This window comes from Chiloscyllium punctatum, chromosome 1 (assembly GCF_047496795.1).
Source record: "Chiloscyllium punctatum isolate Juve2018m chromosome 1, sChiPun1.3, whole genome shotgun sequence".
Lineage (NCBI taxonomy): Eukaryota > Metazoa > Chordata > Chondrichthyes > Orectolobiformes > Hemiscylliidae > Chiloscyllium > Chiloscyllium punctatum.
This window is the reverse complement of record NC_092739.1, coordinates 128,026,795-128,054,132: the sequence shown is the minus strand read 5'-3', so window position 1 is coordinate 128,054,132 and position 27,338 is coordinate 128,026,795. Positions and strand designations below refer to the sequence as shown.

Here is a 27,338-nt window from a genome sequence, read left to right as displayed (position 1 = left end):
TCACAAGATTCTTAATGGTAGACTGGTTAGCAGGGTTAGATCACATGGAATATGGGGAGAACTAGCCATTTGGTTACAGACCTGGCTCAAAAGGTAAAAGGTGGTGGTAGAAGTTTGCTTTTCAGACTGGAGGCTTATGACCAGCGGTGTGCCACAAGGATTGTTGGTGGATCCAAGGCTTTTCATTATTTATATAAATGATGTAAATGTGAACGTAGGAGGAATGGTTAATAAGTTTGTAGTTGACACCAAAGTTGGAGGTGCATTGAACAGTGAAGAAGGTTACATCAGATAGTAATGGGATCTTGATCAGAGGGGACAATGGGGAGAAGATTGGACAAGAAAGAATGGAGTTTAATTTTGATTAAGGTGAGCTGCTGAATTTTGGAAAGGTAAATCAGGGTAGGACTTATTGACCATGTGGTAAGGTCCTGAGGTGTTTGCTAAACAAGAGACCTTTGAGTGCAGGTTCATAGTTCATTGAAAGTGGAGTTGCAGGTAGATGGGGTAGTGAAGAAGGTGTTTGGTATGCTTGCCTTTTTTGGTCAGTGCATTGAGTATAGGAGTTGGAAAATCATGTTGCAGTTGTACAGGACATTGGTTACACAACTTTTGAAATACCACATGCAATACTGGTCTCCCTAATATAGGACGGATGTTGTAAAACTTAAAAGGGTTCAGGAAAAAAATTACAAGAATGTTGCAAGGTTTGGGAGGCTTAAACTATAGAGGGAGGCTGAATAGGCTGGGGCTGTTTTCCCTGGAGGGTAGAGGCTGAGGGATGACCTTATAGAGGTTATAAAATCATGAAAGTCAGGAATGGGTGAGTAGCCAAGGTCTTTTCCCCAGGTTGGGGGCGTTCCAAACTAGAAGGCATAGATTTAAGGTGAGAGGAGAAAGATTTAAAAGGGACCTAAGGGGTCAATATTTTCATGCAGAGTGTGGTGCATTAATGGAATGAGCTGCCAGAGGAAGTGGTGGAGGCTATTATAATGACAACATTTAAAAGGCACCTGGATGGGTATATGAGTAGGAAGGGTTCGGAGGGTTGTGGGCCAAATGCTGACAGTTGGGACTAGATTAATTTAGGATATCTGGTCAGAATGCATGAGTTGGACTAAATGGTCTGTTACTGTGTTGTACATCTCTGAGTCGAGAACACTGCTGTATACCTCCCCTCCTCGGTAACCAAGGCCGCAGACACACCTTTAGTGCTAAGTTCAGTACTGGGCAGGGGTGACATTAGAGGAGGTTTTTTTTGGGGGGGAGCTGGTGAAAAGCCAGAAGTTGTGGTCCACATTGGGACAAAACATGTGTGGGAAGGGTGATGTGGCATTCCAGTGGAATGTAGCGAGCGAGATATACAATTGGAAAACAAGTTCAAGTTTTTCACCAAAAAAACATTTGCTGTTTGATGTTTTTGTGCGCTGAGTTTTGTTCAGACCATTAAAGTAGAAATGGTTAACAACTTTTGACAAGGTACTGACCACTAATCATTTCATTTCTATAGGGAATATTTGAGTGTTGGGTGGTACTGAAAATTTGTGGAGGAATCCTTTAGTTTTCACTCAGGCTTTGAAATTCTTTATAAACCCGACCACAAGTAAGTGAATCAATCTAAGTTTAGCAATTGTACATGTGTTTGCTTATGTATGTGTGTTTAATATGTTACTCATTTTTAGGATTTCTTTTATTATTTTGAGGATGTGGGTTTCATTGATGCACCAGCATTTATTGTCCATTCGTAATGGCCCTGTTACCCTCTTGAACTGCAATATCCACAACGTTGTTAGGTATTTTGACTCCATGGCAGTGAAGGAATGACAGTATATTTCCAAGTAAGGATGTTAAGTGGCTTGGAGAGGAACTTGCAGGTTGCAGTGTTCCTATGGACCTGCTGCTTGAAGTGTGAATACACTTTAAAACATAACTTTAATAATTTTAAACGTGACCCTCAAATGTAATTTTTCTTTGAAGTGTTCTGTGAAAAAGTGGTCCAAAATTTTGATTGTGATGAATGCATTTGTAATTTTTGAAACTATGCTGTCAAAAATCAGAACATTTCTAGAGGTGTGAAATGTTCACTGACTACAATGGTGGCCCATTGATTATATTAATGAATGTGTTCAGGTTACAAATAAATAAGAAGCAGCATTACTGTTGATCATCCTGAAAATATTGGATGATAAAATTCAGTAGGAGAAAGTGACGACTGCAGATGCTGGAGATCAGAGCTGAAAAATGTGTTGCTGGAAAAGCGCAGCAGGTCAGGCAGCATCCAAGGAGCAGGAGAATTGACGTTTCGGGCATTAGCCCTTCTTCAGGAAAATTCAGTGGCTCGCTAGTGTCCTTTAGGGACGCTACCTACGTGCTTCTCAGTTTGATCTATGAAACTCTTCAAGAAATTAGTTGTGAATGCAGCCCAGTCCATCAGCCTTTTTTCCAATGACTCCATCTACTCTTCCTATTGTCTCAGGAAAAAACAGAACATAATCAAAGACTCCTCCCACCCCAGTTATATTCACTTGCACCCTCTTTCATCAGGTAGAAGATATAAAAATTAAAAAAAAGTACCAATAAATTCAAGAAGAGGTCCTTCCCCATTGTTATCAGACTTATGAACATATCTTTTATATCAGAGTTGATCTTTCTGCACCTTCTCTGTAGCTATATTCTGCACTCTCTGTATTATCTTGATGTACGTGTATAAGTTATGATTTGTCTGGTTAGCAAGCAAAACATACTTGTACAATATACCATATCTTGGTACATTTGAAAATAATAAATCAAATAAAATACGTATCAATGCAGTTGACTCTTGAATGCTCTTAAGGCTGGAAGATATTGAATTAAATCAAATTGCTCTTAAAATAGTTAAGAATAGAATCTGTTGGACCAACCACCATTGACCTGGGATTACCGTGGAGGCGATGGATTGGTGGTATTATCACTAGGCTATTAATTTAGAAACTCAGCTAATGTTTTGGGGATTTAGGTTCAAGTAGGGCAGGAGGAGGCTATTTGGCCCTTCAAGCCTATTCCACCATTCATTATGATCATGGCTGATCATCCAACGCAGTAGTCTGTTTCCACATTTCTACCATACCTTTAGCCCCAAATACAAATCCAACTCCTTCTTGAAATTGTAAAATATTTTTGCCTCAGATGCTTTCTGTGGTAGTGAATTCCATAAGCACACCATTGTTTGGGTAAAGCAACTTCTCCTCTTCTCGATTCTGAATAGTCTACCCTGCATTCTTACACTTTGACTCCTGGTTCTGGACTCCCTACTTTATCAGGAACATCCATCCTGCATCTACTCTGTCTAGTCCTGTTAGATGTTTATAGGGTTCTATGAGATTCCCTCCTCATACTCCTGAACTCTAGTGAACATAATCCTAACTGATTCAAATTCTCCTCAGAGGTTAGTTCTACAATCCCAGGAATCAGTCTGGTTAAACATTCGCTGTACTCTCTCTAGCAAGAACATCCTTCCTAGACAAGGAAACCCACACTGCACAAAATATTCCAGGTGTGGTCTCATCAAGGCCCTGAATAATTGCAGCAAGATATTCCTGCTCTCAGTACTCAAATTCTCCTTGCTTTGAAGACAAATATACCATATACCTTCTTAACGGCTTGCAGTACTTGCAGCAGTATATGTTTACTTTGTGACTGCTATATGAGGATGTCCAGGTCTCTCTCTCAATCTATCACCATTCAGATAATCTGCCTTTTTTTTGTTACCAAAGTGGATAACATCACATTGCCATGCATAATAATTGCCGTAGTATAATAATAAAAAAAATGAGAAGATGAAATATGACAGTATGCTAGCTAGTAATATAAAGTAAAATTGTTTTTAGAGCTATAAAAGCCAAATAAGTGTCAAGAGCATACATTAAGCTGCTGGAAAATGAGGCCAGAGAAATAGTAATAGGGAACAAAGAAATGGTGGAGAAACAGAAAAGGTAGTTTTTATCAGTCCACATGATAGCAGGCACCAGTAGCATACTAATGAGACAGTCAGATGTGAATGTAGTGGCCATCACTCAGGAGATGGTGCTGGAGAAGCTGAAAAGTCTGAATGTGGATAAATCACCTAGACCAAAGTTCTGAAGGAGAAAACTGAGGAGATTGTTGGAGACATTAGTGATCTTTTAGGAATCCTTGTAATCAAGGAAGGTCCCAGAGGACTGGAAAATAGCTAATGTAACATCCGTGTTTAAGAAGGGGGGAGGTGGGGCAGAAGACTGGAAATTATTGGCTGATCAGCCTGAAATTGGTCGTTGGTAAGATTTTAGAATCCGTTATTAAGGATGAGATTGTGGAGTACATGAAAGTTCATGGTAAAAGTGGGTTTACTCAGCACAGTTTCGTCAAAGGGAGGTCATGCCTCACGAATCTACTAGAATTCTTTGAGGAGGTAACAATCAAGTTAGACAAAGGAGAGCCACTGGATGTGATCTATATGGAATTCCAGAAGGTGTTTGACACGGTGCCACACAGGAGGCTGCTAAATACAATAAGACCTTTCGGTGTTAGTGCAAGGTACTGAAATGGATGAAGGATTGACTAACTGGTGAAAAGCAGAGACTTGAGATGAAGGGGTTGTCTTCAAGATGGCAGCTGGTGACTGTGGAGTTTCATGGGAGTTAATTTTGGAAGCACGGCTATTTATATGATACATTAATGATTTGGATGATGGATGATAGACTATTCTCTAAATGGGAAAAGGCTTCAGAGATCTGCAGCATTAAGTGACTTGGTGTCCTAGTTCAGGATTCTCTTAAGGTTGACATGTAGATTCATATGGTTTCCTCATGAAGGGCTTTTGTCCGAAATGTCGATTTTCCTGCTCCTCGAATGCTGTCTGAACTGCTGTCCTTGTCCAGCACTACTCTAATCTAGACTCTAATCTCAGCATCTGCAGTACCCACTTTCTCCTATGTAGATGCAGCTGGCAGTTAGAAAGGCAATTGCAATGTTAGCATTCATTTTGAGAGGGCTAAGATACAAGAGCAGTGATGAACTGCTGAGGCTGTATAAAGCTCTGATCAGGCATGTTTGGAATATTGAGAACGTTTTTGGGCTCTTCTTTCTGAGGAAGGATGTTCTTACCTTGAAGAGCATCTGGAAAGGTTTGCAAGAATGATCCCAGGGATGTCACATGAGGAGTGGAAGAGGACTCTGGGTCTGTACTTGATGGAATTTGGAAAGATGAGGGAGGATCTCTCTAAAATGTACAGAATACTGAGAGACCTGGAGAGAGTGGACTTGGTGAAGATGTTCCCACTAATGGGAGCAACTAGGACCTGAGGGCACAGCCTCTGTTTAAAGGAATGACCCTTTAGAACTGAGCTGAGGAGGAATTTCTTCAGGCAGAAGGTGGTGAATCAGTGGAACTCATTCCCACAGAGGGCTATGGAGGCCAAGTCATTGCGTGTAGTTAAGGCACAGGTTCTTGATTGGTAAAGGGATCAAGGGTTATGGAGACGGCAGGGGAATTGCCAAGGATGTAGAGGATAGTGAGATTTGTTTGGAGCATGCTAATATGCTAGGGCATTTTGAGATCAAGAAAGAAGTGGTAATGGGTCTCTTGAATATAAGTCCCATGGGTCTGATGGTATCTCTCCCAGGTTACTGAAAGAAATGAGAAGAGATTGCTGGGGCCTTGACCACAATCTTTATCCTTATTAGCCACTAGAGAGGTTCCCAAGGACTGGCAATGTTCTTCTGTTCAAGAAGCGAAATAAGGATTATCAAGGAAACTATAGACTGGTGAGTCTCACATCGCTGGTTGGGAAGCTATTGGAGAGAATTCTTAGGGACAGGATTTATATACATTTAGAAAAGCATGGCGTAATTGGGGATGGTCAGCATGGTTTAGTGCAGGGATATGTCATGTCTTAGTAACTTGATTGAGTTTTTCTAGCAAGTGACAAAGGTGATTGATGAGGGCAGAGCAGTGGATGTTGTCTATATTGAGTTTAGTAAGACTTTTGACAAGGCCCCACATGGTATGCTCATCCGGAAGACATGAGACCCATTGTGACTTGGCCACATGGATTCAGAATTGCAAACAGAAAGCACAGGGTAGTGGTGGAAGGTTGTTTTTCAGGCTGGAGATCCGTGACGAGTGGTGCTCTGCGGGGATCCATACTGGGACCTCTACTGTTTGCGATATATGTAAATAACTTGGATGAAAATGTAGATGCGTGGGTTAGTAAGTTTGCAGATGATACAAAGATTAGTGCAGTTGTGGAGAGTGTAGAAGGTTGTCAACGGATAGAGTAGTATATAGATCAGTTGCAGACAAGGGTGGACAATGGCAGTTGGAGTTTAATCTGGGTAAGTGTGAGGTGTTAAGGAAAAGTATGCAGTTAATGAACAGCATTGATATAAAGAGGGACTTTGTAATTCAAGTCTATAGCTCCCTGAAAGTGGCCAGTCCAGTAGATAGGGTGGTAAATAAGGCGTATGGCATGCTTGCCTTTATTGGTCAGGAAATTGAGTTCCAGAGTCAGGATGTCATGTTGCAGCTTAAAAGACTTTGGTTCGACCATACTTAAGTATGGTGTTCAATTCTGGTTGCTACATTACAGGAAGGACATGGAGGCTTTCTAAGGATGTAGAAGAGGTTTACCAGGATGCAGCCTGGATTAGAGGGTATGAGCTATAAAGAGAGCATCGAAAAACTAGGGTTGTTTTCTCTGGAGCAACAGAGGCTGAGGGGAGGTCTACATAGAAATCTATAAAATCATGAGATGTATAGATAGAGTTGATGGTCAGAATAGTTTTCACTGAATTGAAATGTCTAAAACTAGGGAGCACACAATTAAGGTGAGAGCGAGAAAATTCAAAGGAGTTATGAGGGGTATGTTTATTTTTATACTGAGGGTGGTAGGAGTGTAGAACACACTGCCATTGGTGATGGTGGAGGCAGATAGGATAGAGACATTTAAAGGACTTTTAGATAAGTACATGAATATGCAAGGAATGGAGGGATATAGACCAAGGTTGGGCAGAAGGAATTAGTTTAATTTGACATCGTGTTCAGCACAACATCATGGGCTGAGGGACTTGTTCCTGTGCTGTACAGTTCTATGTTCTATGTAATATCGTTGAGAAACACAACAGCCAAGATTGAACGATGAGTAGACTCAGTGGGCTGAATGGTATAATTCTGCTCCTATATCGTCTGGTCTTATGTACTTAGCAGGCCAAATAGCTATTTCCTGTCTGGTAACATTTCAGTTATCTCATAGAATACCTACAGTGTGGAAGTAGGCCATTCTCAAAGTTTATTGCGATAGTTCTTGGTGTGCAATAATGTTATAGTTTGAGAATAAATTGTATTAGACTTGTTATTTGTATAAGTTTTGGGTAGTAAAGATTCCTGTCTCCTAGATATTGGATATTTTCATATCCAAGTTGTTGTGCTATAACATGTGTTTTGTGAATGTGAATTTGCTGTAATGTGAATAACGAATTGCACCTCTCCTGTTTATAAAGCACAAACTTATAAAACGTGTGTTGGCTGTAACGCAATGACATTGCCAACCCTTTAAGCACTGTTTGGAAAGTGCAATTTTTTTTCTTTACAATGCGTGGTTGCACAAGAATGCAGCCGTTGTGTTATAGAAGAAGTATCTGTGTATAAACTGAAAGAGTTTTGCTGTTTGGTGTGCAGTTCTGTTGTACTCCTGTTGAGGGTGATACTGAGCTATGTATTCTAGTTCTTGACAGCATCCTCACTGGGAGACTAGTGGTACTACAGTTTGTAATTAGACCAGCGCAGTGGTAAACAATAGTGATTCCTTTGGCACAATCACAAGACCTTCGACCTGTCTTTGCTAATCCAGGAAAAACCTGTATACATCATAGTCATAATATCTGACCGGCATTGGAAACATTCACTTCACTATCAATGAGTCAAAATCAAATGAGCTGACTCTACTGAGATACCTTTTTAAAATGTGTTGCACTAACCAAAAAATTAAGCTGGCTTATTTTAAGAATGTCAACATGGAGAGCTAATCCTTCATGTTTTGCAGCATAACGACAGGCGACTGACTGTGTGGAGTTTGCACGTCCTCCCCGTGTCTGCGTGGGTTTCCTCCGGGTGCTCCGGTTTCCTCCCACAGTCCAAAGAGGTGCAGGTCAGGTGAATTGGCCATGCTAAATTGCCCGTAGTGTTAGGTTAGGGGTATGGGTGGGTTACGCTTCGGCGGGGCGGTGTGGACTTGTTGGGCCGAAGGGCCTGTTTCCACACTGTAAGTAATCTAATCTAATCTAATCTAAACATATTTATTCTTGTAAATGGAAACCTTATTATGTTGTTGAGAATCAGTTTGATTATTGATTTGAAGCCAGTAGTAAGGGAGGTGAAAGCCTAGTGGTATTATTGCTAGCCTGTTAATTCCAAGACCCAGGTAATGTGAAAACAAGAATTGTGAAGTGAGTAGCCCAGGTAAGGCGGTTATGGTCAGATACATCTCAGATAATAGATGCATCCGAGGATGATTTTAAGAGGACAAGTTTAAAGTAGGTTATTGCTTTATGTCTTCTTTCCACACAATCAGTTTGGCAATGTTATTCATAATTAGCTAGGTCTGTCTGAGTCACATTGCATTCTTTTTTTTTGGTTAAGTTGTTCATTGTTCTATTGGCTTTGTTACTGTGCATTAGTTGATTGTGTTGGGAATGGAGGCCTTTTTTAAGTTTCATCCATAGCCATTTGCATGTTTTTATAGAGTATGCATAGTCATTTTCTTTATCTGTAGTACTTTACAATGCCCTTTCATATTTTATGTGGCTGCTTTAATATCTTCTGGGCCACTTCCTTGATTCCACTGCTCTCAGTTTGCTGTTGTCAGCAAATATTTATATTCAATTTCTGGATTCAAGTCACGATACAACTGAGTGGAATTATGCCGAAATTTCCCGTCTAACCAGTAATTGTCATTTTCTACCAATCAGGATTTCCCCTTATGTTTACTCCTGAATTAAAACAGCTTTGAAATGAATTTGTTCCACTTAAAATATTTTGTCAAACGCCAGTGAAATTGCATCTCTAATTTAGTTATTCCAACGTTGGCAGCCATGGCTTCAACTGTTGAGGCCTCTACCTCTTTACTGCTTTTTCTTGTTAAAACCTGCACTTTGACCATACTTTGTCTACCTTAATATCTCGTGTGTAGCGTCATCTCAGTACAATGTTGCTCCTGATATTAGTCTTGATTAAATCCCATCTGTGTGAAGTCTTGATCCATCTGCCACTTGGTTTTTTGATGTTCCTGGCTTCAAATCCTCCCTTTCCAAACCAGCCAGTGAACGTATAGATCATCTGTGATGTTAGTCTTGTATTGTTTTAATCAGGAACTTCTTAACTACGATGCTGACTGCAGAGCATCCATCCCAGGTTGCTTCAGTGCAATGCTGACTGAAGGTTCTTAATTAATTCCTTGTTTCTCTTGACACGAGAGAAAATTCTGACATTGTAGTTCAGCAAGTTAATTATTGGATGGGAGTAATTAAATAGGAATTAGTACTATTGAAAGAAGATAATTTGCCAGACCAGGATAAAATATATCCCAGGTGAAGGAAAGCAAGGAGGAAGTGGCAGGAGAGCTGGTCATAATTTTCCAATATTCTTTGATTGCTGAGGATGGGAGGATTGCTAATATTGTATCCTTATTTGAAAAGGGAGAAAAGGATAGACCAGGTAATGATAGACCCCTCAATCTAACCTTGGTGTTAGAAAAATTATTAGAAAAAAACCCTAAAGCAAGAAATGATTCTTTTAAATAGGTATAGGTTAATAGAAAACAGCATGAATTTGTTAAGGAAGGTTGTGGCTGACTAATATAACTGACTAATACTCCTGGTAACCAGGAGTGATGATGAGGGTAGCAGAATCGATGTTGGCTCCGTGGATTTTAGCATGGCACACTAGTCAGAAAAGTAAAGTCTATAGGATCCAAGTGCAAATGACAAATTGGATCTGGCAGAAAGCAAATTATTTTGATTTGAAGCCTGTTTTCAGTGGGTTCCAGAGGGCTCACTCTTAGAATCATAGAGATGTACAGCATGGAAACAGACCCTTTGGTCCAATTCGTCCATGTCAACCAGACATCCTAAACTAATCTAGTTCCATTTGCCAGCACTTGGCCCATATCCCTCTAAAGCTTTCCTATTCATATACCCATTCCAGATGGCTTTTAAATGGTGTAATTGTCCCACCCTCCACTACTTCCTCTCGCAGCTCACTCCATTCACGTACCACCCTATGCGTGAAAAAGTTGCCCCTTAAGTTCTCTTTAAGTCTTTCCCCTCACCTGGTTTTGGACTCCCCCATCCCAGGAAAAAGGCCTTGTCTATTTACCATATCCCTGACCCTCATGATTTTATAAACCTCTATAACATCACCCTGCCCCCAGCCTCCAATGCTCCAGGGAGAACAGCCCCAGCCTATACAGCCTCTCTGTATAGCTCAAACCCTCCAACCCTGGCAACATTCTTGGAAATCTTTCCTGAGCTGTTTGAAGTTTCATAACTTCCTCCTGATAGGAAGACCAGAATTGCACGCCATATTCCAAAAGTGGCCGAACCAATGTCCTGTACAGCTGTAACGTGATTCATGTCCTTCTGGAAAGGACATCTGCCAGCCTGACCTTGTCTGGCCTACATGTGATCCAGAAACCCAGCAATGTGGTTGGCTCTAAAAGGCCTAGTAAGCCATTCAATTTTATCAGTCTCTAAAAAGGATCAGCAAAGAAGTGAAACCGGACAGGCCACCTGGCATACAGCAGGTGGATTGCAATGATTCAGAAGGAAGCCTAGAGATGGGCAATAAATGCTGGCCAGCCACGTTTAAATCCCAGGCGTCAATTTAAAAAAAAGACAGGAAGTAAACAAGGTAGATAAAGATAAAATAGTTCCAGTGGGGATTCTAGAACGAGAGGGCATGATTTACAAATTAGGGCTGGACTATTCAGAGGAGATGTTAGGATGCACATCAAACATTCAAAACACGGGGGAGTTTTAGAACTCCCTTTCACAAATGGCAGATGATGCTAATCCGTTATTAATTTTAAATCTGAGAGAGATTTTTGTCAAGCTAAGGTATGAAGGCATGTTGGCCAAAGGCAGGTATATGGAGTTTAGCCACAGATCGGCCATGATCTCATTAGTGGCTCCGGCTTGAGGGCTTGAATGGCCTACTCCTTTTCCTATGAAAGTTATTTTACGTCATTAGTATTTCCTGAGATAGTTCAGGAGACTGAGGACTTGGAGTATAAGCTCTAAGTTCTTGTTCCCATAGTAATGAAGTTGAAACTATTTTGAAGCTTGTACTATATACTCTAATACTTATTATCATTATTTATTATATTTCTAAAGCACAGCCAGAACAAATTATATACATATTATTAATTAGCTGTTAAAGGCTAGTTGAACAGATGCTTGATGTGCTTTGTAAAGACATAATAATGAAAAACAGGGTGGAGGGAATATAATTTCAAATGTGCTGTCATGTAACATTCTAGCCAAAATAAGTGAGGGTTAAGTTGAATGTTCCATTAAGCTTGCCCTTGCCTCTAGGTATTTTATCAAAACACCAAGATTAAATAGATTTTCTTCTAAAAATATACAGCGGCTAGCATTTCCTATTGCAAATCAATTAGTCTCGCTGTATTCACTTGCCATGACTATATTGAAGTTTGTTTCAGTGAGACATAAAATAAATTTTAAAACAAAATTTATGAAGGAAACAATATTGTTTGTGCAACAAAGAATGCCCCAAGTTAACTACAAGCATTTTTTGTTCTCTCGACAGTGTAGTTGAAAATGGAGGAAAGTGATTAAAATGAACATTTTAAATAATTGGGGAAGTGGAGTTGACCAATACGGAAAACAAATAGCCATTGATTAAGCTTCAGCATTTGTTTCAACAATGTTTAATGTTGTTTGGAGGTGGTGTGAAGGAGATGAATTAGCAAATAGGAAGTGGGTTTGTTACGCATAAATAATTTTGTCTTGAGTGGAGATAATTTGGAAGAAGAAAATTAAATGGCACCTTTCCCAAACTGGCCTAATAACTAATTGTTTATTCAAAAGTTATGAGTTTATTATGCCCAACATATTAGTTGAATAATTTTGTAATTGCAATGTGCCAGATTACGAGTCTGTAATTTTGAAAATAATTTTACAACTACTTGATGAACCATATTTATCATTCTGCAACAACAACATTGTGATTTGTTTATAAATTTCAGAAAACAATGACTCACAACATATCAATTTAGTTTCATTTATTTGCTTTTGGGATGCAAGTATCACCGGCTAGGCTAGCATTTATTGTCCATCCCTAATTATTCAAAAGGCAGATAAGAATCAATCACATTGCTGTGGGCCTACAGTCACAGATAGGCCAGCCTAGGTAAGGATGGCAGATTTCCTTCCATAAAGGGCGTTAGTGGACCAGTTGAGTTTTTATGGCACTTGACAGTGATTACATGGTTGCATTTTGACTAGTTTTTCTTTCTCTTCCATAGAGTTTAGACAATTTAGGTTGCAGGGTGGTGCATTTCTTTCAATAAATTTTGATTGAAATACTATTTTGAATTGCCGTGTCCATCTGCGTCTTTGAAGTGAATGCAGCAAAAGTAATGCAGTGTGCAGAATATTTTCCAGTGGATAAATGATGGAAGGTGTTGAATGACCAGGGATGAGCCATGCGCACTCACTCAACATAAAAATCCTGAGGACCTGCGGATGCTGGAAATTAGAAACACAAACATATTGCTGGAGAAACTTAGCAGCTCCGGCAACATTTGTGGAGAGAAAGAGCACGATGTGGTTAGGCAGCATTTGAGGAGCAGGAGAATCGACATTTCGAGCATAAGCTCTTCATCAGAAATCCTGATCTTTTGGATGTGGGTGCTAATGGGATGGTAAGTGAGGACCAGGGGATACCCTATCGCTGTTGTGGGAACTTGGAGAAAGGGTGAGGGGTCGGACACAGCTGGGGGTCCTGTCAACTAGGGTGGTGGGGAAATCCCTGATTGAGGAAGAAGCTAAACATTTTGGAGGATCTTTTATAGAAGATGGCATCATTGGAAAGGATGCGACATGGAGAAACTGGAGAATGTAATGGAGTCTTGACAGGAAGTGTGTGTGAGGATGTATTCTCTAGGTAACTGTGGGAGTCAGTGGGTTTGGAATGCATTGACTACTTGTGTTATTGGGAGAGAGCAGGGAGTAGGTTGCCTATGTGCATTGTATTGAAAAGAAATGGAGCGAAAACAATACACCACAAATGTGGTTTCCCTTTTTAATAATTTTCTTTAGCTATTACCTTTTGTCATTATTATTTTAAGACTTGTTTAACATATACAAATCTTTACATGCTTATTTCATCTTGTCACAAACTTGATTGAAGTAGTAACAAAGCGGATTGATGTGGGCAGATCGGGAGATGGACTTCAGTAAGATGTTTAACAAGGTTTCCATGGGAGATTCATTAGCAAGGTTAGATCGCATGGAATACAGGCAGAACTAGCCATTTGGATACAGAATTGGCTCAAAGTTAGAAGACTGGGTGGTGGTGGAGGGTTGTTTTTCAGACTGGAGGCCTGTGACCAGTGGAGTGCCTCAAGGATCGATGCTGGGTCCACTACTTTTTGTCATTTACATAAATGATTTGGATGTGAGCAGAAGAAGTATAGTTAGTAAGTTTGCAGATGACACCAAAATTGGAGGTGTAGTGGACAGCGAAGAAGGTTACCTCAGACTACAACGGGATCTTGATCAGATGGGTCAATGAGCTGAGGAGTGGCAGATGGAGTTTAATACACTTAATGGTAAGGTCCTAGGGAGTGTTGCTGAACAAAGAGACTTTGGAGGGCAGGTTCATAGCTCCTTGAAAGTGGAGTTGTAGGTAGATAGAAAGCATTCAGTATGCTTTCCTTCATTGGTCAGAGTATTGAATACAGGAGTTGGGAGGTCATATTGCAGCTGTACAAGACATTGGTTAGGCCACTGTTGGAATATTGCATGTAATTCTGATTTTTTTCCTATCAGAAGGATGTTGTGAAGTTTTGAAAGAGTTCAGAGAAGATTTGCAAGGTTGTTGCCAGGGTTGGAGGATTTGAGCTATTGGGAGAGGTTGAATAGGCTCGAGCTGTTTTCCCTGGAGCTTTGAAGGCTGAGAGGTGACCTTATAGAGGTTTACAAAATCATGAGGGGCATAGATAGGATAAATAGACAGTGTTTTCCCTGGGATCGGGGAGTCCAGAACCAGAAGGCATAGGTGAGAGAGGAAAGATATAAAAGAGACCTAAGGGGCAACTTTTTCACGCAGAGCGTGGTGCGCATATGGAATGAGCTGCCAGTGGAAGTGGTGGAGGCTGGTACAATTACCCATCCATATGCCTCTTAAATATTGTATGTGAATAGGAAGGGTTTAGAGGGATATGGGCCAGATGCTGGCAGGTGGGACTTGATTAGGTTGGGATATTTTGTCAGCGTGGATGAGATAGACCGAAGGGTGTGTTTCTGTACTGTACATCTCATGACTCTAAATGCATATTATAGATTTTAAAATGCTTCATATATATGATGACAGTCTTATACAGTTTGAAAGATTTGGTTGGGATCGCACATTGATTCATTTCACATTTGGATGAAATTGTTGGAGGCTAAGCAACACTGCCTTAAGACATGGCTTTGAGGAGCTCCTGAGAGCAATGCCCTTAGCTCAATCATCTTTAGCTGTTTCATCAATGACCATTCTTCCAACATAAGTGCATAAGTCAGAATGATTATTGGTGACATTGTTCTCAACTCCTCAGATGCTGAAACAGTCCTTCACCACATTAAGCAAGACCTGGACAGCATTTCGGCTTGGGGAGCAGACTACTTACTTGTGTGGCAAGCAGTATTTACACCACACAATTGCTAGGCATAAGCCATCTTCACCAAGGGACAATTTTACTGTCTCCCCATGACATTTAATTGCATTACTCTCACTGGAACCACCCACTATCAATGACCCTCTGTTCTGTCCTGCCCTACAGCCTGTCTACCACCAACAAGGAACAATATGGTGAAATACCTTGTACTCACCTGGCTGAGTGCACCCTTAATTAAACTTACAGAATCTTAACACCATCCACAACAAAGCAGCCTGCTTGTCTTGCACCCCATCCATCAACTTAAATGTTCATTCCATTTATATTCACACTGTGGCAGCAGTATATAGTACCTACAAGCTGTACTGCAACTTGCCAAGTCTCTTTCAACAACACCTTCTCCACGCATGATCTCTGCCACAACTTGGCTGAACACCTCCTTCTCAGGGGCAATTACGGAAGGACCATAAATCCGTAGCTTGCCAGTGACCTCTCTATCCCTAAAAAGTAAGGAATGGGTGTGAGAAAGTGGACATGGAGATCATAGTGACATTTGGCTAAGGCAACTTCTGGTATTTAGAGATGAAGACCATTTGTAACTTGCATTGTTCAGTATACGAGTTCTTTTTGTTCTATTCTTTCTGTTTGTTGTGATTAGCATTCTGATCTCCCTCTGCACAATTCCTGTGTGCAGGTCGTTCTGCTAGAATGTGCATTTCATTAATGTGAATTCGCTATAACATGATTGACGAATTGGGGTTATTGTTTCTAAAGAGCGAACTTTTAAAATGTGTGTTGGCTGTAACACGATTACATTGCCAACACTTTTAAGTACTGTTCCTAAAACGTGATTTTTCTGTAACAAGACCATACTCATCACATTCGAGAAGAACTGCCTGTACTTTGGAAATTTAAAGTACATAAGTTATCTCTTTACCAGAAATCCTCCTGAGTATGCAGGGAATTTGTTTGTGCTCAGTTATGCCTTGGGATGCCCGTTGGACTGAGACCCCACTCTCCTAAGACTGAATAGTTATCTGTGTACGATGACCAGCCCACATCTGAAAAAAAAGCACATTCCACTTATTAAATTAAATTTCAGGCCTGGAACAGGCCTTCATGGATATCCCAACAGTCTTAGACATGAGAATCATGCCACCAGTTTGGCTCAGTAACTGGCATCTTGGCATAAATGTGAGAATCGAGTTAATACTCAGGGACACGGTTTGATTCTTATCACAGTATAGTGAAATGTGAATTCAGCTCATGAAATTTAGAAATAAAAACTCATCTGGTGTTGAGCATGAAATACTTGGTTGTTGTTGTAAAAACAAAACAATATGATTCTCTAATATCCTTTATGGGACGGAGATCTGTCATTTTTACCTTGCCTGGCCTACATTTGACTCCAGATACACATCAATGTGATTCTTAAATGTCTACTGAATTGCACTAGCAAGTCTCTCAGTTATGTCTTGCAATAGAAAGTCTCTAATAAAAGGAATGAAGCTGGATGGACCACCTGATGTTGATCCATGCACCAGAAACAACTGTTCATTGACCCTGTAAAAATCTGCCTTTTAACATTTGGGGTTTATGCCAAAACTGGGTGAGTCATTCTACAGATTAGTCAAAACTGGGCAACTATTACATATTGTGGCCATTAGCAGGTGCAGTGTTGGACTCAACCTCTGTTTGTAACCTCATGGGTCAACATATTCCCCTACTCTACCACTAGTATCAAATCAAGGAATCAGTCCTGGTTCAATGGAGAGTGTGGGAAGCATGCAAGGACCAGCATCAGGTAAAGTGTTAACCTGGTGAAGCCATACAAATATACTCATTATTAAAGATTGCCAGGCAGATCTGTGCAAAAGATCAGGTGCTGAGGAATGATAGTGTTGAATGCAGAACTGAAGGCTATGAACAGTAATCTGATGTAGGTGTCTTTCTTCTCCTGGGTGAGGGCCAGGTGGAGGGTGGTGGAAATGGCATCATCTGTTGAGTGGTTTGGACGATATGTGAACTTCAAGGTGTCCTGTGAGGGAGGGGCAGCTGGGTGCTTCATATACCTCCTCATGGGCCTCTTGAAACACTTCATAATGATGGGTTTTAGCCCAATGGGGCGGTAGTCGTTGAGACAGGACGCTTCTTCAGCACGGGAATAGTGGTAGTGCTTTGGAGCTGTGGCGCAGCTCAGGGAGATGTTAACGATATCCATGAGAACATCCACCAGTACGCCAGAGCATCCTCTGAGTACTCTGCCAGGGATGTTATCTGGTCCTGCAGCCTTATGTGGGTTGACTCTGCGTAAGTTTCCTTCACATCAGCTATGGTACGACACAGCACTTCGTCCTTGGGAGGTGAAGCCAAACTAAAGCCAATGGGAACAAGGGAATATTTTCCTCTGTTTAGAGTCATGCCCAGCACAACAGAAGATGGTTTTGGTTCTTGGAGATCAGTCGTCTTGTGTGTAGGACGTCTGTGCAAGATTTTTCGGGTAGTGCTCTAGGCCCAACCATGTTCCATTTCTTCATCAATGACCTTCCTGCCATCATAAGATCAGTATCATTTGCTACTTCTCAGACACTGAAGTAGTCTGTCCAAATGTGGCAACATTTAAGTTTGACTGGCGAGTAACATTTGTGCCACCTAAGTGCTGGGCAATGACCAGTCTCCAAGAACAGAAAATCGAACAATCTCCCCAAGATGTTCAGTGGTATTACCATTGCTTAATCTCCTGTTATCAAAATCTTGAGGCTGAACTTGACCAGAAACTGAACTCACCTAGCTTTAAAAATGCTGTGGCGACAAGAGCAGGTCTTAGGCTGGGAATTCTGCAGTGAGTAACTTGTTCCCTGTCTCCTCAATGCCGGTCTAAGATTTACAAAGGAGAAATCAGGCATGTGATGGAATACTGTCCACTTACTTGTATGAGGTCCTCAATGAATATTTTTCCTCTTTGCTTACCATGAAGACTTAAGAACTTGGGGAAGTAAGTGATGATATCTTGGGGAAAGTCCATATCATAGTAGAGAAGGTGTTGGATGTATTACAATGTATGAATGTCCTGACCAGATATATCCAAGAGACTTGAGAAGAAATTGCAGGAGTCCTGGCTGATATTTTTGTATCATAATTAGCCATGGGTGAGGTCCCAGAAAACTGGAGGGTAGCGAATGTTGTGCCCTTATTCAAGAAGGGCTGCAAAGAAAAGCGTGGGAGCTATAGACCAGTAAGCCGAACATATGTGGCAGATAAGTCACTTGAGAAGATTCTGAGAGATAAACTATGTATGCATTTGAAAAAGGGCTTCTTCATTCCTGAAGAAGGGCTCATGCCCGAAACGTCGATTCTCCTGCTTCTTGGATGCTGCCTGACCTCCTGCGCTTTTCCAGTAACACATTTTCAGCTCTGATCTCCAGCGTCTGCAGTCCTCACTTTCTCCTATGCATTTGAAAAGACAGGGTTTGCTTAGGAGTAGTCAGTATGGCTGCGTGTTTGGGAGATCATGCCTCACAAGTTGTTAGTTATTTGATGTAGTGACCAAGAAGGTTGATGAGGGCAGGACAGGTGACGTAATCTATTTGGATTTTAGTAAGGCCTTTGATTTAGTTCCACATGGTAAGCTGTTCTGGAATGTAAGATTGCATGGAATACAAGGGGAGCTGACAAATTGAATGAACAATTGATTTGATACTGGGAACAGAGGGTAATTGTGGAAGGATGCTTGTCGGACTGGAGGCCTGTGACTATTGGAGTACCTCAAGGGTTGGTGCTGGGCCTGTTATTGTTTGTTATCTGTATCAATGATTTAGATGAGATGTGCAAGGCATGATTAGTAAATTTGCAGATGACATTAAAGTAGGTGGTATCATTGACAATGAGGAAGGTTATCAGAAATTGCAGCAGGACCTTGATCAACTGGGAAAGTGTGTGAAGAAATGGCAAATGCAGTTTAATATAGATTAGTGTTGTCTTTTGGAAAGTCAAATCATGACAGGAGTTTCATGGTGAATGGTTGTGTCTTAAGGAGTGTAGTGGATCAGAGGGATCTTGGAGTTCAGGTGCACAGTTCTATGAAAGTGGTGTCACAGGTAGACAGGGCAGTGAAGAAGGTTTTTGGCACACTGGCCTTTATCAGTCAGGGCATTGGGTATTGAAGTTGGGAAATTATGTTGCAGTTGTACAGGATGTTGGTGAGGCCATACTTGCAGTATTGTGTTCTGTTTTAGTCACCTTGCTATAGGGAATGGAAAAAGTGAAGAAGAAATTTACAAGGATGTTGCCAGGACTCACAAGACTGAGTTACAGAGAGAGATTGGACAAACAAGGACTTTTTCTCTTTAGAGCGTAGGAGGCTGAGAGGTGGATCTTATAGAAGTGTATAAGATCATGAGAGGCATGAATAGGGTGAATGCACTCAGTCGTTTTCCCAGGGATGGGGATTCGAGGACTAGAGGGCATCAGTTTAAGGTTAGAGGGGAAAGAATAAGTTCTCAAAAATCGCTAGAATAAATGGGAGCTTGAGGAACATCCCTTTTACACAGAAGGTGGTACACATAAGAGTGAACTGCCAGCGGAAGTGGTTGAGGCGGGTACATTAACAGCATTTAAAAGGCATTTGGACAAATACAGAGGAACCTCAACTATTTGGCATTTGATTAACCGAATTTCGGATTATCCAAACTAGATTTCAAGGTTAAACAGTGTTATCCAGCATTTAATTAGCCAAGTGCAGGGAAATGGGGTTAGCGCTGCTCACCAAAATGTCAATCATGGACCAGTTTGAGCCAAAGGGCCTGTTTTTGTGCTGTAGGACTCTATGACTCTGAGTGCAGCATCGTCAGTCCTCAAGGTATGTTCTTTTAACTACCCAAAGAAAACGAAACCTCCTTTATCATGGCAAATTTACCCCACCTAATTCTTCTTTGTTTCTTATTTGCACAAGTTGTATTTTTTAAGTTCTTTGATTAGATTAGATTAGATTAGATTATTTACAGTGTGGAAACAGGCCCTTCGGCCCAACAAGTCCACACCGCCCCGCCGAAGCGTAACCCACGCATACCCCTACATCTAGATCTACCCCTTACCTAACACTACGGGCAATTTAGCATGGCCAATTCACCTGACCTGCACATCTTTGGACTGTGGGAGGAAACCGGAGCACCTGGAGGAAACCCACGCAGACACAGGGAGAACGTGCAAACTCCACACAGTCAGTCGCCTGAGGCGGGAATTGAACCCGGGTCTCCGGCGCTGTGAGGCAGCAGTGCTAACCACTGTGCCACCGTGCCGACCAAAGAGAATTTGGGGAGTGTTGAGTTTGGTTGCAGTTTTGTCTTTAGGAGTTCATTTGCCATTCCATTGCTGCTGTTTGCATGCCATGCATGAGCCCATTTGATTTCTTTTTAGTGAACAGTCCACACTGGAAAATAAAACTGCATAGTATTAATATGATTTCTAAAATTCCATTACTAAATAGGAAATTTAACTTTTGTCAGCGGCCTTGATATTATGCTTTTATTCATTGTTGATTTTCAGCCATATTTTATTTGTTTCAGATTGTTGACAATCTTGGTGTGTGCCAGTCTTTTTAGAGACTCCATTTTGTATATTGATGTGTGGGTGATACATTTAAACATGTGAATGTGTTGTCATTTTCTAAGAATACTGGACAAGCTGGATTTTTGTAATGATCTGGCTTGATAGACCATAATCTTAAAGAACAGAATGTGTGGAAGAAACTACATAGACTTTAACAAAAGAAACATCTGCAGTCATGAGTCAACAGGTATACCGAACAAGCAAGCGAACAATTCTAAACTATATACACAACTGTGACTCTAACATTGACAATTAAAATGAGATAAATATGTGTTAACTGGCAAGTTGTAGATGAACCCCATGCTTTTAATGGCCAGTGTAATCAAAATAATTACCAACGTCAGAGGCATTCTGATCACAGCACTTTATTTACCCTGTTTACAACGGATTCTGATTTTTCACTTGTCAAGATGTAGCCTTCCTGACTCAGTCTGCCTCAATAACTGCTTATTTCTTGGTAGTCTAATCTGTTCTCTCAAGACCAGTTTTGTGTCTTAATTACCAGCAGAATTTTGGGTACTATCATCTAGCTTGACCTGAGCTGCTGCTGAATTTTACTAGCTCCAGTCTTTTTTAGCTGTGCTCAGGAAATCCTGTTTATGGGCTTTCTTCAACTAACTATTCACTGCACTGAACTACCAGGGACTTCCAATGCTTCTATTTTGCCCTAGTGTTTTCCATGGGACTTCTTCTGAGCCATATCTGCCTGGGGTCTGATAGCAAGTGTTCTTGTGCCAGCTAGCGCTGCTTCACCTACTCAAATACTTTCCCAGCTTCAAACTACATATCTTGTCCAACTAACAGATTTCCAGATAGGTTGAAACCAGAGAGCTGCCTTAAGCTCCACAATTTCCATAATAATGTGGTCTGCTCCAGGCTATTTTAATTATTGTGATTTGTCCATCTGTTGCAATTTCTTCTTTGTTTTGATGATGCAAATTGGTCTCTTAAGCTTTCAGAGTTCACTGAATAAGATTATAAAACACAAATAATCCATTCAGCCCATTGTGTCTGTTCTGCCATTCAATTCGATTAGAGTCACTGAGATGCATAGCATGGAAGTAGACCCTCTGGGACAACTCGTCCACGTGAACCAAATATCCTAATTTAATCTAGTCCCATTTGCCAGCATTTGGCCCATATCCCTCTAAACCCTTCCTATTCATGTACCCATTCAGATGTCTTTTAAATGTTGTAATTGTACCAGTCTCCACCACTTCCTCTGGCAGCTCATTCCATACGTGCACTGTCCTCTGCATGAAAATATTGTCCCTTGCGTTTCTGTTAAATCTTTCTCCTCTCACCTTAAACTATGCCCTCAAAAGAGAACCTTCTTCTGGACTCTCCTATCCTGGGGAAAAAGACCTTGGCTAGTAACTCACCCATGTCCCTCATGATTTTATGAACCTCTATAAGGTTACCTCTTGGCCTCCAAACCTCCAGGGGAAAAAAGCTCCAACCTATTCACTGTATAGCTCAAACCCTCCGAATCTAGGCAACATCCTTGTAAATCTTTTCTGCACAATTTCAAGGTTAACATTATCTTTCATTTGGAAAGGGAGAACAGAATTGAACAAAGTATTCTAAAAGGGGGCTCACCACTAGCCTACGCAGGTACAATTTTATGTGTGGGAAATCATGTGTCTTAAACTTGATTAAGCTTTTTGAAGAAGTAACAAAGAGTATTAATGAGGGCAGAGCGATAGATGTGATCTACATGGACTTCAGTAAGGCGTTCGACAAGGTTCCCCATGGGAGACTGGTTAGCAAGGTTAGATCTCATGGATTACAGGGAGAACTTGCCATTTGAGTACAGAACTGGTTCAAAGGTAGAAGACAGAGGGTGGTGGTGGAAGGTTGTTTTTCATACTGGAGACCTGTGACCAGTGGAGTGCCACAAGGATCGGTGTTGGATCCTCTACTTTTTGTCATTTATATAAATGATTAGGATATGAGCATAAGAGGTATAGTTAGTAAGTTTGCTGATGACACCAAAATTGGAGGTGTAGTGGACAACGAAGAAGGTTACCTCTGGTTACAACAGGATCTTGATCAGATGGGTCATTGGGCTGAGAAGTGGCAGATGGAGTTTAATTTTAGATAAATGTGAAGTCCTGCATTTTGGGAAAGCAAATCTTAGCAGGACTTATACACTTAATGGTAAGGTCTGAGGGAGTGTTGCTGAAGAAAGAGACCTTGGAGTGCAGGTTCATAGCTCCTTGAAAGTGAAGTTGGAGGTAGATAGGGTAGTGAAGGCGGCATTTGGTATGCTTTCCTTTATTGATCAGAGTATTGAGTACTGGAGTTGGGAGGTCATGTTGTGGCTGTACAGGACATTGGTTAGGCCACTGTTGGAATATTGCATGCAATTCTAGTCTCTTTCTATTGGAAAGATGTTGTGAAACTTGAAAGGGTTTAGAAAAGATTCAGAAGGATGTTGCTAGGCTTAGAGGATTTGAGCTCTCGGGAGAGGCTGAACAGGTTGGGGCTGTTTTCCCTAGAGCGTCGGAGGCTGAGGGGTGACCTTATAGAGGTTTATAAAATTATGAGGGGCATAGATAGGATAAATAGGCAAAGTCTTTTCCCTGGGGTGGGGGAGTCCAGAACTAGAGGGCATAAGTTTAGGGTGAGAGGGGAAAGACATAAGAGACCTAAGAGGCAACCTTTTCATGCAGAGGGTGATAAGTGTATGGAATGAGCTGCCAGAGGAAGTGGTGGAGGCTGGTACAATTGCAACATTTAAAAGGCATCTGGATGGGTGTATGACTAAAAAGAATTTGGAGGGATATGGGTCAGGTGCTGGCAGGTGGGATTAGATTGGGTTGGGATATCTGGTTGGAGTTGGACCGAAGGGTCTGTTTCCGTGCTGTACATCTCTATGGCTCCATAACTTTTGACAAATGCCTTACAGAAGTCCTTATGATATAATGTCCTAACTTCCATAGTCAGTGCACTGAACAATGAAGGCAGGTATGTCAAGCATCACCTTCACCATCCTGTCTACCTGCGACTCCACAGACTTTAAAGGAACTATGCATTTCACCCCGCTGTCTCTTTATTCAGCAAAACTCCCTAGGTTCCTACCATTAATTGTATATGTCCTGCCCTTGTTTGCCTTACTAAAATGCAACAACTCACATTTATCTAAATTAAATTCCATCTGCCACTCCTTGGCCCATTGGCGAATCTGATCAAGGTCCCATTGTACATTGAAAAAAACCATCTTCACTGTCCCATTACACCACCTATTTTGGTGTCATCTGCAAGCTTACTATCCATACCTCCTATATTCTCATTTAAATCATTTAATATAAGTGATGAAAAACCGTGCACCCAGCTCCAATCCTTGTGGCACACCTCTGGTCATAGGCTTCCAGTCTGAAAAACAATCCTGTACTACTGATCGTTGTCTCCTGTCTTCAAGTCAATTTTGTGTCCCTTTGGATTCCATGAGACCTAACCTGGCAAACCAGTGTACCATGCAGAACTTTTGACAAATGCCTTACAGAAGTCCTTACAGATAACATCTACTGCTCTGTCTTTTTCAATTGTCTTTGCAACATCCTCAAAAAACTCAATCAAATTAGTGAGGCACAATTTCCCATGCACAAAGCCATATTGACTATCCCTAATCAGTCCTTGCCTTTCCAAATGCATATAAATTCTGTACTTCAGAATCTCCTCCAACAATTTACCGACCGCTGACGTCAGGCTCACCGGTCTCTAATTCCCTGGCTTTTCCTTAACACATTTCTTAAATAATGGCACCAGATTAGCCAATCTCCAGCCTTCAGGCAACTCACCCATGGCTTTCGATATATCTCTGTCAACAAGGGGCCCTGCAATCTCTTCCTTAAAGTTCCACAAAGCTTTGGGGTACACATGACGATACATGTGCAAGGGCTTCCAAATCCCTTTTATGTAGCTTTCTGCAGTCTTTGTTGATTTAGGTAATATTTAGCTCTTCTGTCCAAAATGTATAACCTCCCATTTTTCCACAATATATTCCACCTGCCAAGTTTTTTCTTACTCCCATAACCTGTCCGTATTCCTCACCACTTGCCTTGCAACCTGTTTTTGTGTCATCCACAAACTTAGGTATCGAAGATACGCTTTACTCATTCGGGTCATTAATATATATTGAGAGTAATTGTGGCCCTAGCACTGGTCCCTGTGGCACACCACTAGTTACAGCTTGCTTTCCTAAACATGTCCCCCTAATTCTAACTGTCCTTATTATTTAGCCAATCCCTTATTCATGCGAATATCCTCCCTCCAACACCATGGACTCTTGAGAAGCCTAATGTGTGATGCCTTATCAAACAGCTTCTGAAAATCTCGATGTATACATACACTGCTTCTTGTTTATTTATCTCACCTGTTAGCACCTCAAAGAATTGTAGTAAATTGGTCAGGCATGATTTTCTCCTTCATGAAACCATGCTGATTCTGCTTGATCATGTTGTACATATTATATGTTTTTGTGCTGTATGATTGCATCCTTTTATAATAGATTCCAACATTTTCCCAATAAGACATTAAGATAACTGGCCTTTACCTGCACTATTTTTTGTTCTCTTGTTATATTGGCTGTTTTCCAGGATGTAAGGATTCCTGCAAGATTAATACCAGTGTATCCACTATCTCTATAGCTACTTCCTTTAATATCTCCAAATGTACCACATTATATCCAGGGGACTTATTGGTCTTTAGCCTCCAAAGTTAGTATTTTTTCTTTATTTTAGTAATTATATTTACTTCTTGTCCTTTTACCCCTTGAATGTTTAGTAATTTTAGAATACCATTTAATGTCTTCTACTATGAAGACTGTGAAGACGATTGAAGAAAGTATTTATTCAATTCCACTGCCATTTCCTGATTCCCCACTATTCTTTCCACAGTGACATTTTGTGAAGAGCCTATGTTTACTTTGGCTTCTCGCTTCCTTTTTTGTATATTTAAAGAAGCTCTTGCTGTCTGTTTTGATATAATGTACAAGTTTACCCTCTAAGTTTATTTTTTCTCTTTTATTGGATGTTCAAACTTTCCAATTCTCTGGCTTACCACTAATCTTTGCACACTGCATGTTATGTTTGCTTCAATTTGATGCTATCCTTAACTTCCCTGGTTAACCATAGTTGGCTAATTCCCTCCTAAGAATCTTTTTCCTCACTGGAAGATGTCTTTGTTGTGAGCCATAGACTATTTTCTTAAGCATCTGTCATTGTTTTTGCTGCTGAACTACTTTCCCAGTCTGATCCTGTCAGCTCTACCCTCATTCCTTTGTAATTACCCTTACTTGACCTGAGCACAGTTGTCTTTCACCCAAGTCCTTCCCCCTGAGACTGAACACTAAATCATACCACGTGATGGCCATGGTTTCCGTGGGGATCTTTTACTCTGACATCATTTACGAAACCTGCCTCGTTACACATTACCACATCTAAAACATCCTGATCCTTGGTTGGATCCATCACATATTGTTCTAAGAAACTGTACCAAATTCTTCTTCTTGACTTCGTCTGACAATCTGATTATCCCAATTGACATGAATATTAAAGTCACCTTTGACTTTGTTTTGCCTTTGTTCCCATGTTCTTATTATCTCCTGATTTATTCTGTGTCCCACTATATAACTACTGTTAGGAGACCTTTCGACTGCTGTCAGTGTTGTCTTGTCTTTATTTCTTACCTCCATCCCTGTGGATTCTGTTTTTCCACTCAAGATCTCACTATCCAATCCATATCAACTTATTCCAATCCATACCAACATGTTACCTCACCATCCTTTCCTCTTTGTTGATGTTTCAAAAATATTCAGTTTCTTTTAGCAACATAGATACTATATCTGCAAGCCCACCTGCTGTTTCTTACTTTACTAGCTATTGACTTCCTAAAGTCATGTTAGCCCATGTTTTTAGGTGTATTAGACTTCCACGCTCTTGAATTGCACTATCCCATTTTAATTCCCAAACTACAAATGATATTCCCAGTAACACATAAGTCAGACGTTTGCAATATTCCACAACTCAGTTTTATTGTGTACGTTTCACAAAAATGTACAGTACATTTCATGTTTGCAAAAGTATAATGTCTCATTGAACATGTAATGTCCTGTCTACTGAAAGCTCTATAAATATTGATTACCTGATGCAGAGCTGTGCAGATGGATCAGTTCCTGAAATTGTTTATTTTGTTCAGTTAATTAATGTGAGGCTTGGATGTGTTCTTGTCACGCTAAAACAGTGAATAAATCGCTTTATCATGCATTACTTTGCTTGTAAGAACATAAGGAAAGTATTTGTTAGATCTCGACGTTTTGTTTCTGCCAAAGGGAAATGGGCAATTCCAGAAAGGTAAATCAGTATCTTTACTTATTTGTGAAATGTTATATACTGTACTGTTAACATTTCGCTCATTATGTATACAGTGCAAATTGTTGTCAAACTGATGAGGGGTGGCAGAATTCATATTTCAAGGGATCAGTGGAGTAGTATTTTTCCTTTGTTTTCCCATGACTGTAGCAGGATGATGTGGAGGTGCTGATGTTGGACTGGGGTGGACAAAGTTAAAAAGCACACAACACCAGGTTATAGTCCAACAGGTTTATTTGGAAGTACTAGCTCTCAGAGCACTGCTCCTTTGTTATGTGATTTTTAACTTTGTAGCAGGACGATTGGGACACCTATTAATGCATTCTGAAATAATGCAAGTTACTTGCCTTTGCTCTTTTATTAAAAAATACCTAATTACATGTTAATTCTACTACATAGCATTTTTATAGGAAACAGAAGTTCTATTGGTCAAGGAAAACTT

General features: G+C 40.7%; 1 protein-coding gene across 5 annotated transcripts in view; it reads left to right on the top strand.

The window, feature by feature from the left end:
* The window catches only part of wdr7 (WD repeat domain 7), a 657,873-nt gene that overhangs the window by 5,171 nt on the left and 625,364 nt on the right, over positions 1 to 27,338 (top strand). For 4 of the 5 annotated variants that reach the window (XM_072573951.1, XM_072573942.1, XM_072573934.1 and 1 more), the window contains exon 2: positions 1,511 to 1,603. The exons of the other annotated variant lie outside the window; for it this stretch is intronic. The gene's annotated coding sequence lies outside the window, so the exon portion shown is untranslated. The remainder of the gene's footprint in view (positions 1 to 1,510; positions 1,604 to 27,338) is intronic. 5 annotated transcript variants of the gene reach the window in all.